The 10,367-nt window shown below is 41.9% G+C and overlaps 1 pseudogene; it reads left to right on the forward strand.

The window, feature by feature from the left end:
- Positions 1–1,233: 1,233 nt before the first annotated feature.
- LOC102243103 lies at positions 1,234–4,267 on the forward strand (annotated as a pseudogene).
- Positions 4,268–10,367: the final 6,100 nt, after the last annotated feature.

The raw sequence follows: 10,367 nt of genomic DNA on the forward strand, positions 1-10,367 counted from the left end.
CCCGCAGCTGGAGGTCCAGGTGCTGGGAAGTCATGAAGGGGTTGGCCAATAGTTGAGGCCCCGCCCCTTGCTCTTAGATCTCTCTCTTCCAAAGCGGGACTTTCCCTGTGCACCTTTCTCCATTGCCATTGCCATAGAGACATCAGAAGCTCCTGGCTGAAGTTAGTTCAGTGTGTGCCAGAGTGCCAGAGTGGGAGGCAAAGGAGAAGCTCTCCCAGTTTCTACTCTATTCTCAGGTTCGTTTGGTGCACAACTGGCTCCAGATGGGCAATTGGCTTGCTAAGTTTGTCTGTCATTTCACCACCACTGTCCCTTGCCTGGTGACTGTCATTCAGTGGTTTTCCCTGTTGGCTGTGATGGTGCCCGCCTGGCTGTTACCACCCCACTGCTCTGGCACCTGCCCTTGGTTCTGGTCACAGGCTGTTCTGAAGCATAGTAATCCCTCCTTTGGAAAACTGCTATTTGAAACTGCTGTTTGAACTTCTCTGTTATTTTTCGACAGTCTCTTATTCTGTAGGTCAACTCTGTTATTTTTAGATAGTCTCTTATTCTGTAAAATATAACTATGTTTTTAGCTTGAATAATAGAAAAGATAAACTTAATTGTCTGACCTTGCAAGCTAGCCATCTAACATAAGGGACTGATACGCTGATACTGATGCCAAGGTTACAGGTGTCTGTATAGATATGATATGTACTCAAGGTTACAAGTTGTCTGTATAGATATGACAGGTGTTTGTTAGATATGATACATACTCAAGGTTACAAGCTGTCTCCAAATTAACTTACACAAAGAATTAGAAGGATATAAAAAGGAAATACTCCTTCCTGTGTTTGTTCAGAATTTGACAGAGGTAATCTGCTCTGAACCTGTGTGCAGTAAAGATGACTCCTAACTAATTGGCTCATTAAGTCCTCTTGTCCAGCTCGCTGATTTGTGATACAACAGTTCCACCAGGATCCTGCACCTTTACCATCTGGCCTTTACATCCAGCCGAAGAGACCGTGTCCTCTCCCGCAGCCCATGTGCTCTCTTCTGGGGACCCTCCCTTGGTGAATGGGAATGACCTTCAAACAAGCCTGAACTGTCTGCTCCTAGTGCCATGATGTTTGGACACTTGAGCACCGTTAATATCCCTCCTCCAGGGCACAGATTTTCTCTCCCACTTTCACCACTTGAGCAGGTAGTCAAGACTGTGAAGCCTGTACCATCCCACTTCATTGCCCAAAGGAGATGGAGGTAAAAGTCCAAGAAGAGCCCTTAAAACAGATGGCAAAGAACGAAGAGGATCCCATAGAGACCACAGACAGGATGATTGGAATAACCTTCAGAGCAGTGGGGAACTACCACTGGCCCCTGGAGAACAAGTCTTCACTTCCCATATGGGCAGTCCTAGGGCTCTGGACCTCAATGGTAAGCACCCCCAAGACAGCTTGAGATGTACCCATGTGCTTTTCCTCTGAAGGTCAGGTGGTTGCAAGCTCATAGAGCCCAATGGGAGATGTCCTGCCTCCTCTGAACCCTGACCCAACCCCACGCTGCTCCCTACAGTCAGAGAGATCCACAAAGAAAGTGCTGGGTGAAGTCCATCCACCTAGCTTTCCAGGTTCACTAACATTGGGTAAGGAGATGCTCCTCCACCAACGAGAAACTTTCCAGCAGGAAGCCCTGCAAATGCAAAATGTTCATGCCGCTTTGGCTACTGCTGCCACCGCTGCTGTGGGATCAAGGTGACCTGCCCCCACATCCTGAGCCGCCTTGCCTTGCTGTTGACAGAAACCTGGGCACCTTGGAGAACACTGTGTCAGAGTAAAAAGACCTTGGAGGACAAAACAGAGGTCATGGCCAACAGCAGTGCCACTCAGCCTGCCCTTCTTTCTCTCCATCTGGCTGAGTGGTTGCAAACACCCTGCCCCTGGCCACTCAGATTGGACAGGTCCCTGCTACGACTACCAACTTGACTGACCAAGTTGCCTCTCCCCAGAACCTGTTTGCCCCTTTACCTTCTCTGACACCAAATATTGCATAGGAAACAGATCAAGTCCCTCACTCTGCTCTTGCTGCTCACAATGATTCTTTTCATTCTAATCATATTTTGGAAATTCCACTTCATGAGAATGCAGGTTAATCTTATTCCATTATAACTACAATATGTCCTATTTCTGACCTCCCCACACATCCTAGGACCTCAACCTTCTCCTTCCAGCTACCTTCCTGCCAAAAGAAATCACTGACATTTCTGAGATCCCCCCTTCTTTTGTCTTATCCATCCCTCTCCAAGTCCCTTCTACCAGTACCCCTGTTTCTACCGCCAGCCCGACACCTCTGTAGCCGTCCCTTCCACTATCACAGCCAAGGTACCTGCCAATTTGACATCTCAGCCTCCTTTAGATCTTGACATCAATAAAATAGACACTACTTGCCAGTCCTGTGCTGTAATAACTGTATCTTCTCCCAACTCCAGTATGAGATTCCTGTTATTTTACCAAACCCAATACGGTGTGAAGCACCTCCACCAGCTCACCTGCATTGAAGAACCCCTGTTTGACCTCAATCCATTCCATTGGTCCCAAATCACAGCTCAGCCCACTTTAGGGAGCCCTGATGGTAAGCAGAAGAGAAGCTCTTTCCCCAGTGCTCCTGTTAGCACCGGACTGTCCCTTATGAGTTCTGCAGTCACCTGTGCTCCAGGAAACAACACCTCTGCAAACTTCAACCAGGCCATTGGCACTGAGGCTGTTGACACCACTCTTCTCTCCCAGGCTATCCTTTACCATTCTTCCCTGTTATCTGGGGAGAATCACTCCCCATTGTCCACAGCACCTCCTAATTCTAACAACACAAAACCCAGTGGCAGCATTCCCTCAGCTGATATCTCCACCCATTTACCTAAAAAATGAGTGAGCAGAGGGAAGTGAGTCTCCAATCCCTCCTTGGATTCAGGAGAAACCTCACAGACCACCCCTGGGGCCAGTGCTGGGCAACAGACAGAAAACCTGTCAGCCAGCCATGGGCAGCACAGCACTCTCAGGGAGTGCAGGTTTGCAATCGCCAGATACCACATTTGACACCACTGGCAATGCTCAGCTGGCCATTGGTGACAACCCACGGATTCTCCCCATTGACACGTCCATTACTGCTGGTGTTGAAGTTGCCACCAAGACTCCTAACCCTGGGGGCAGCAGCTCACTGTTTGCAGAACACCAGCAGGCCCACTCCTTGTTACGGTTCCTGCAGCTCCCCTGGATGGTGGAGCTATGGGGCCAGTGTGTCCACTCCAGGCCCCACTCACTCACAGGCATTCAGAGCACTCACCTTCAGAGATGGACTTAGGAACTCATGACACTGCGGGACATGGAAACAGACAAATGCCTGAATTAAATGACAAAGTGATCATTCTGTACCTGAAAAGTAGCATGTGGGATGTGGAATTTTATATTAGGTATTTTTTTTTTACTTGCCTCTATTTCCCAAGTTTTCTATATTGAACATAAATTGTTTGTGTAATAAAAGGTCTTATTTTTCATAAAGTGGCCAAAAAAACCCTAGTTTTTTTTTATTTGCATTCATCAAAAGATAATATCCTGCTCTAAGGAATTCTACTACTGAAAATAGTAGCCACACTCCAAACTTTCCTGATCAGCTTACCTCTACACACAGTCTAATAGCACACTTTAAGGCTGACATTGACAAATTAGGGGGCGAATGGGAATAGGAAAAAGGGTGTGACATCACCTTTTTAACAGTAGTAGTTGAAAGAGCTGAGATGTCTAGGCTGGATCAGAGTCTTTTTGTCCACCCCAGGCCCCACTTATTCACAGGGATACATAGCATCAACATTAGAGATGGATTTAAGAACCACTGCTTCTATATCTCATGTTGGCCTCGTAACCAGGGACCCACCCTGCCGCAGCCTGGCTGCTGCAGGAGGAGGAGCATGCACCAGGCCAGTGCTGGGGTACACTGCTGGATCCACCTTCAATATGGTCCCCTGGAAGCCACCTGTCCAGAACATAGGTGGTGTGGTGATGGGAGAGGATAACATCATTCCCATGCTTGGAGGTACTAGTGCTCACACTTGCCATCAGTGCACCTGCGGCCCACCTGGACATAGGAAACCTCCTACACTGGGAACAGCCACCACCAAGGAGAATAAAGGTATGTCACAAGACATGTCTGTTTCCACCCTTTCTCAGTCCACAGGGGCTCTCCTGCCTACACCACATCCAGCACTGATGCAAGTCCTAGCACCATCCTCTGTGTGTAGACACACTTGTAGTTGTACTTTATTTCCCAGGCCCTGGAACCCACCTGTGCAGCATCCAGATGATGCTATGGGAGGGTATAACATCCCTCCCACGATGGGAAGACCTGTTATTGCCACCTTCTTATGATATTTGTGTCAATATTTCAAATCTTCAAGACTTTGTAGTAATTGGGGTGCAATTTTACCCCCCAAAGAACCCAAACACACTCTTATTGGGATGAATTTGGGGTGTTTAGAAGAAGACACGGTGTACATTGTACTCAAAAAGGTCTAGAGTAGCATTTTTAACTGTGTCTCAATGTTAAGGCACTTAGAGCTTACTGAAGAAATAGTGAAAATGTGTATTTCCCAACTCTAGCCACAGAAATCCAGATAAAATAGATCTGGAATAGAATCCAGTGTGTGTACCTTTAACAATAACCACAAATATCCATGAACATTACTTAAGGACACTATTATCAATTTAGGAGCAAAATAGCATATCTTCCAATCAAGCTTTTGTTAAATAGTATCTGTCTTGGAGTCTAAAACTTTACTCTCCAATAGCTACCTAAAAAGAACCCACAATGCAGTCATTATGAATTGGAACAATGTTGGACACCTGATTATTTTATGAAACCTAGTTTCATGAGAAATTATCTGTGGCCAAAAGCTAGCCTAAAAGGGAAAAGGGAAAACGACATAGAAACAGTTATCTTTAGCACCTCCACCCTTAATAATGGAGGAAGAATACCAAGTGCTGTGTGATTCTTGTTATTCTACCAACCAGATAAATCACTCCTCCTGGGAAGGAGTCATTACAAGGGTGAAGCTAAAGGTAGAAATAGCATCCCCATTAATTCCCAAAGGGAAGAAGTTTGCAATATAATAATCCAAAAAAAATCTGAGAAGAAAATTATCCACAGCCCAACCCTCTAAGGTGTCTACCTGGATGACACACTTTTAGAATACCCATGGGGAAAAATATACTCTGTCCTTCATTCCAGAAATAGTTCTATTTTTCCTACACAGCCTCAAACTCTATTTGTCCAAAATGTACTCACCTCTTCCCCCTCAAAACACATTCCTCCTCCTGTTTCTTAATCTTGGAGAATGGTGCAATCTACCAAAGATGTGGTGTTCTTTTTTCTCGGTTCCTTCTTTTTCTTCATGTTTCATATACATTTTGTAAATGCTACCTCTTTAATATCTCTCTATTCCCCCTTGGTTATCTTGATTCCTCCAATAGCATTCAGTGCATGCCATTGCTTCCTATGCTGTACTACACCAGGCCACATGTTTTGACCAAGTTATCATAATATTTAAGCAGCAGATTGAAATTGCATACTTAAGCATTGATCTCACACATTGCACTCTAAGCACTGAGAAGGTAGGTACTTTGCCATGGACACTATTATTAACATAATTACTTCTCTTTCTTATGTTAGACATTTGTAAACTCATCCTAATTTTTATTTCAATTCTGAAAATGATATAGGACCTAATGAATTATTTTAAGTAATGACAGCTCCATGGATGTACCATATTTTGCCTACTTATAGATCTTAGCTAATTTACTCAATTATTCCTCTTGTAACTACTTTAAATCCAAATCACTTTATTCATTAGGCAGGATATAAATAGATTAAATAATAGAAACATTAATTCAACAGAGAGACCTGGACTTCAGACAGCCTGCAATACCTTCGGCAATAATCAGTTTCCTATAAGTAACATGTGGAGAATTGTTAATCCTGTTCAGTGTCTGTCTGTGAGGTTCTATGTCATTTTATACCTGTAGTTTCAGTGATAACATGCTTCAATCCAATTCCACTCTTAATTCAAAGGTATTAACACATTTACCCATAGAATGCTACTTTATTTCAAGTTTTACGGGTTTCAAGAAACCAAAAACACCAATCAGAAAGGATATATGCACCCCTATGTTCATAGCAGCACAATTCACCATAGCTAAGATTTGGAAACAGCCTAAGTGCCCATCAGTAGATGAATGGATTAGAAAACTGTGGTACATCTACACGATGGAATACTATGCTGCTGTAAAAAAGAAGGAACTCTTACCATTTGCAACAGCATGGATGGAACTGGAAAGCATTATGCTAAGTGAAATAAGCCAGTCAATGAAGGAAAAATACCACATGATCTCACACATTCATGGATAATAGAGACCATTACAAACTTTTGAACAATAATAGATACAGAGGCCGGGTTTGATCTTTTAAACATTATTAATAAACATCAAAATTATTTTTGACCTCACCATCTTTAAGAGGCACTTCTAAAAGCACTGATGACTCATAATATTTAAAAAAAGAATTTAAAAAATTGCTTGAGATAAGCTTATAGGAATGTGACAATAAACTGAACAATAGATTTTTTAATTCACGTTATTTAGCAATATTTCTGGGGCCCTGCAAGGGGGAAAAGAGCAGATAATTGGCTGGAAGGATAATCTTATCTTTCTTGAGTTCCTGCTTCAGCCATAGTATTCTACTCTGTGAAGCTTTGTGGTGGAGAGTTGAAACTATTTTTTAAAAGGACTATATGATTTCAGATCTATGTAATTGCTGATATAAGGAACATCCAAGCCTGTAGAGATTTTTTCATAAGAGGTTATTTGAGCCAAACAGACAATATATGCCAAGGAGCAAAATCTCAAATGCTCCATAAAAATAACAGTTTTACAGCTTCTTTTATGCATTTGAAATTAAGGAGAGGGTGTAAGGAAGATTACATGGAGGTGGAAAGAAGCAAGATGGGGATGGGATTACAAACTAGATAACAAGATTATGTGATCTTTTGAGGGTTGATGCCCCTTTGGGGGGTATTACTTCTGGTGTTTCAAAGGTGTGTTCACTTAGATGCACAAGAATAATGGTCAGGGCTGGTTTGGAACGTTTCCCTAAAGACTTTATAGGTCATGACTACCCACCAGGACCTGCCCAGTTAGGAGTTTATGGTCAGGTCCCCCTGTGAGGGTCCTCCCCACAGAACCCCTTTTTCATCAACATAAGTGTTAGAAGCTTTTTATTTAATCCAGGGATTGTTCCAAGTTCACTTTTCCTTAACAATCTTATCCACATACACCCAATTCTCTAACTATAGTCTTTATTTTCTTCTTCAACACAAAGCCCTGATTCAAAGTATGCAGATGTTTTATATAATTATGAATATGCCTCTTGTTTTGTTTTGTTTTGTTTTGTTAATCCTCACCCCAGGATATTTTTTCCATTGATTTCTTTTTAGACAGAGTGGAAAGGAGGGTGAGAGACAGGGAGAAATATCAATGTGAGAGAAACACATCGATTGGCTGCCTCCAACACGTGCCCCGACCTGGGCTGGGGATCAAGCCCGCAATCAAGGTATGTGCCTTTGACCGGAACCAAACCCAGGACATTTCAGTCCGAGGGCTGATGCTCCAACCACTGAGCCAAAGCTGCCAGGGCTGGGGCTCATTTTTTTTTATCTGGAGTTTAGTATAATTAATCATTCCATTTGCAAATGTATTACTCATATACCTACAGAAGAGCCGGAACCTTGATACATAACTCTTTTTTAATACATTTAGTGCTATTTTATGATTCATATTTTTGATCTTTTATTATTTTTTCTTCTTCTTAAAGAAGACCATTTAACATTTCTTGTAATAATGGTGTGGTGGCAGTAAACTCCTTTAGCTGATTTTTGTCTTGGAAGCTCTTTCTGTCCTTTGATTCTAAATGATAGCTTTACTGTGTAAAGTAATCTTGGTTGTATGTTCTTGCTTTTCATCAATTGGAATATTTTGTGCCAATCCCTTCAGGTCTTCAGTTTTCTGTTGAGAAATCAGCTGACAGTCTTATGGGAGCTCTCTTGTAGGTAACTAGCTGCATTTTTCTTGCTTCTTTTTAAAGATTCTATCTTTGTCTCTAACCTTTGATGTTTTCATTATGATGTGTCTTGGAGTGGGCCTCTTTGGGCTCCTGTGTTTGGGACTCTGCATTTCCTGGACTTGTATGTCTATTTCCTTCACCAGGTTAGGAAGTTTTCAGTCATTATTTTTGCAAATAGATTTTTAAATCTTAGGACTCTCTCTTCTCCTTCTGGCACCCTCATGATGTGAATGTTGGTGAGCCTGAAGTTGTCCCAGAAGCTCTCTAACTATCCTCACTATTTTGGAATTCTTCTCTTTTTGCTGTTCTGATTGTTTTCTTTTTCCTTATCTTCCAAACTACAGGCCTGATCCTCTGCTTCATCTACTCTATTGTTATGTGTTCCTCATTTCAGTTAGTGTATCCTTCATTTCTGACTGGTTCTTTTTTATGTTTTCTACCTCCATTTTTATGTTTCCTACATCTTTGTTGAAATTTTCAGTGAAATCAATGAACATCCTTATAGCCAGTGTTTTGAACTCTGCATCTGGTAGATTGCTTGTCTCTACTTTGTTGAGGTCTTTTTCTGGAATTTTGTTCTATTCTTTCATTTTCAACATGATTCTTTGTCTCCTCATTTTGGTTGCCTCCATGTATTTGTTATAGGTAGAGCTCCTACATCTCTCAGTCTTAGTGGAATGACCTTACATAGTAAGTGTCTTACAAGGCCCAGTGGTGCAGCCTCCCCACTCACTGAGCTTGGAAATCTCAGCTGGGGGCCTGGTATGGGGCTGAGACCCCTCACTCTTCAGTGTGGACCTCTTCAGCTAAGCTAGCCCTCTTGATTTTTATCTACAATACATGGGTGTGGGACCAGCTGGCTCCACATCTCAGCCCCTTTTACCATTATTGACGTGGCTTCTTCTCGATAGTCTTAGTTGTAGGACTTCTCCTCAGCTAGATTTCAGGCAGTTTTGGATCTTAGTTGTAATGCTGATGTGGTTGTGGGAGGTTCCAAGTGCCAACTTTAGCCACACTGCCATCTTGACCAGAACTCTAATATAACTCTTTTAAAAAGTTATGGAATATTCTTATGTCCAGGTCCCCTTGCTGACCTCCCAGATACCAAGGGTTCAGCAGACAGAGGTCATTCTTGCAGCTGTGACCCTGTCTGTTATTTGCCTTCTTGTAAGGGCCTCACTTTCTCTCACACACCAACAGAGACTTCCCATTTCCACAGTTCCTCTCAGACCTCGGCTGGACCTCATCTAGTATTGCATCAGAATAGAACCAAGTTACAGGGTGGGAATAACAAGTATACACAAAAATTTGAAAAAGATAGCATAAAAATGAAAATTTAGGAGTTAACTCTAATTTAATCTGTGCTGTGGATCAATCTGGAATGAAAGGCGTATAAATTGCATTCTAAGTACTTCTGATTCTCTTAATCAGGAAAACTTCAAGAAACAAATATCTCAAGATAAATTATACTAGAGAATAGTTGTTACCAAGCATCTGGCAAAATAACTAAAGAGGCTTATTCTCATTAGCAAGATTTTTAAATCTACATTTTAAAGCCAATTAAATGAACTCAGTCTTAATCTGCATGATCACTACTACTCTATTATCTATTTAAGAAGATAAAATACAAGAACCAGTGTTTCCTGGATGAACCAGAACATTTCCAGAATGATAAAACGTATTCCAGACCACTGAGTATAAAATTAGATTGCTGAATGACTGTGGCTGGCTCGGATTCTGAGGTCATGATGATTCATAACTAAAGCCAGGCTTTACTTATGAATCTTAAATTAGGTGAGATAAAAAACCTTTTGTAGTACCATGTACTATGATTTAAATTTTATCTCCTTATTCTTACCCAGAAATTTTTATTATATACCATGAAGACAGCTTGCCAGCTAAGCTGACTTTAACTGATCTCGTACTCACCCTATGAGACCAGGGAGGCATCTTCTCAGTGCCCTTAGTTCACAGTCATGGCCACGCTACTGAGTCACACCTTGTTTTACATTCTTTGTTAGTACTGTACTTCATAGGCAGTAAAAAAAAAAAAAATGACAAAGCCCACTATGTCATTTTGGGCATATGTGCATAACTAACCACAATTTTATTTCAACTCCCCTACCTCCCCCCATGGCAAAATACGTTAAAGTACACTTTCCTCATTTTAGGCCCTCTTTATAGGGCAAAAGTCTCTAAATATTTTAGTCAAGGCTACCACCATTATA

Source organism: Myotis brandtii, unplaced genomic scaffold (genome assembly GCF_000412655.1).
Source record: "Myotis brandtii unplaced genomic scaffold, ASM41265v1 scaffold1138, whole genome shotgun sequence".
Classification (NCBI taxonomy): Eukaryota; Metazoa; Chordata; class Mammalia; order Chiroptera; family Vespertilionidae; genus Myotis; species Myotis brandtii.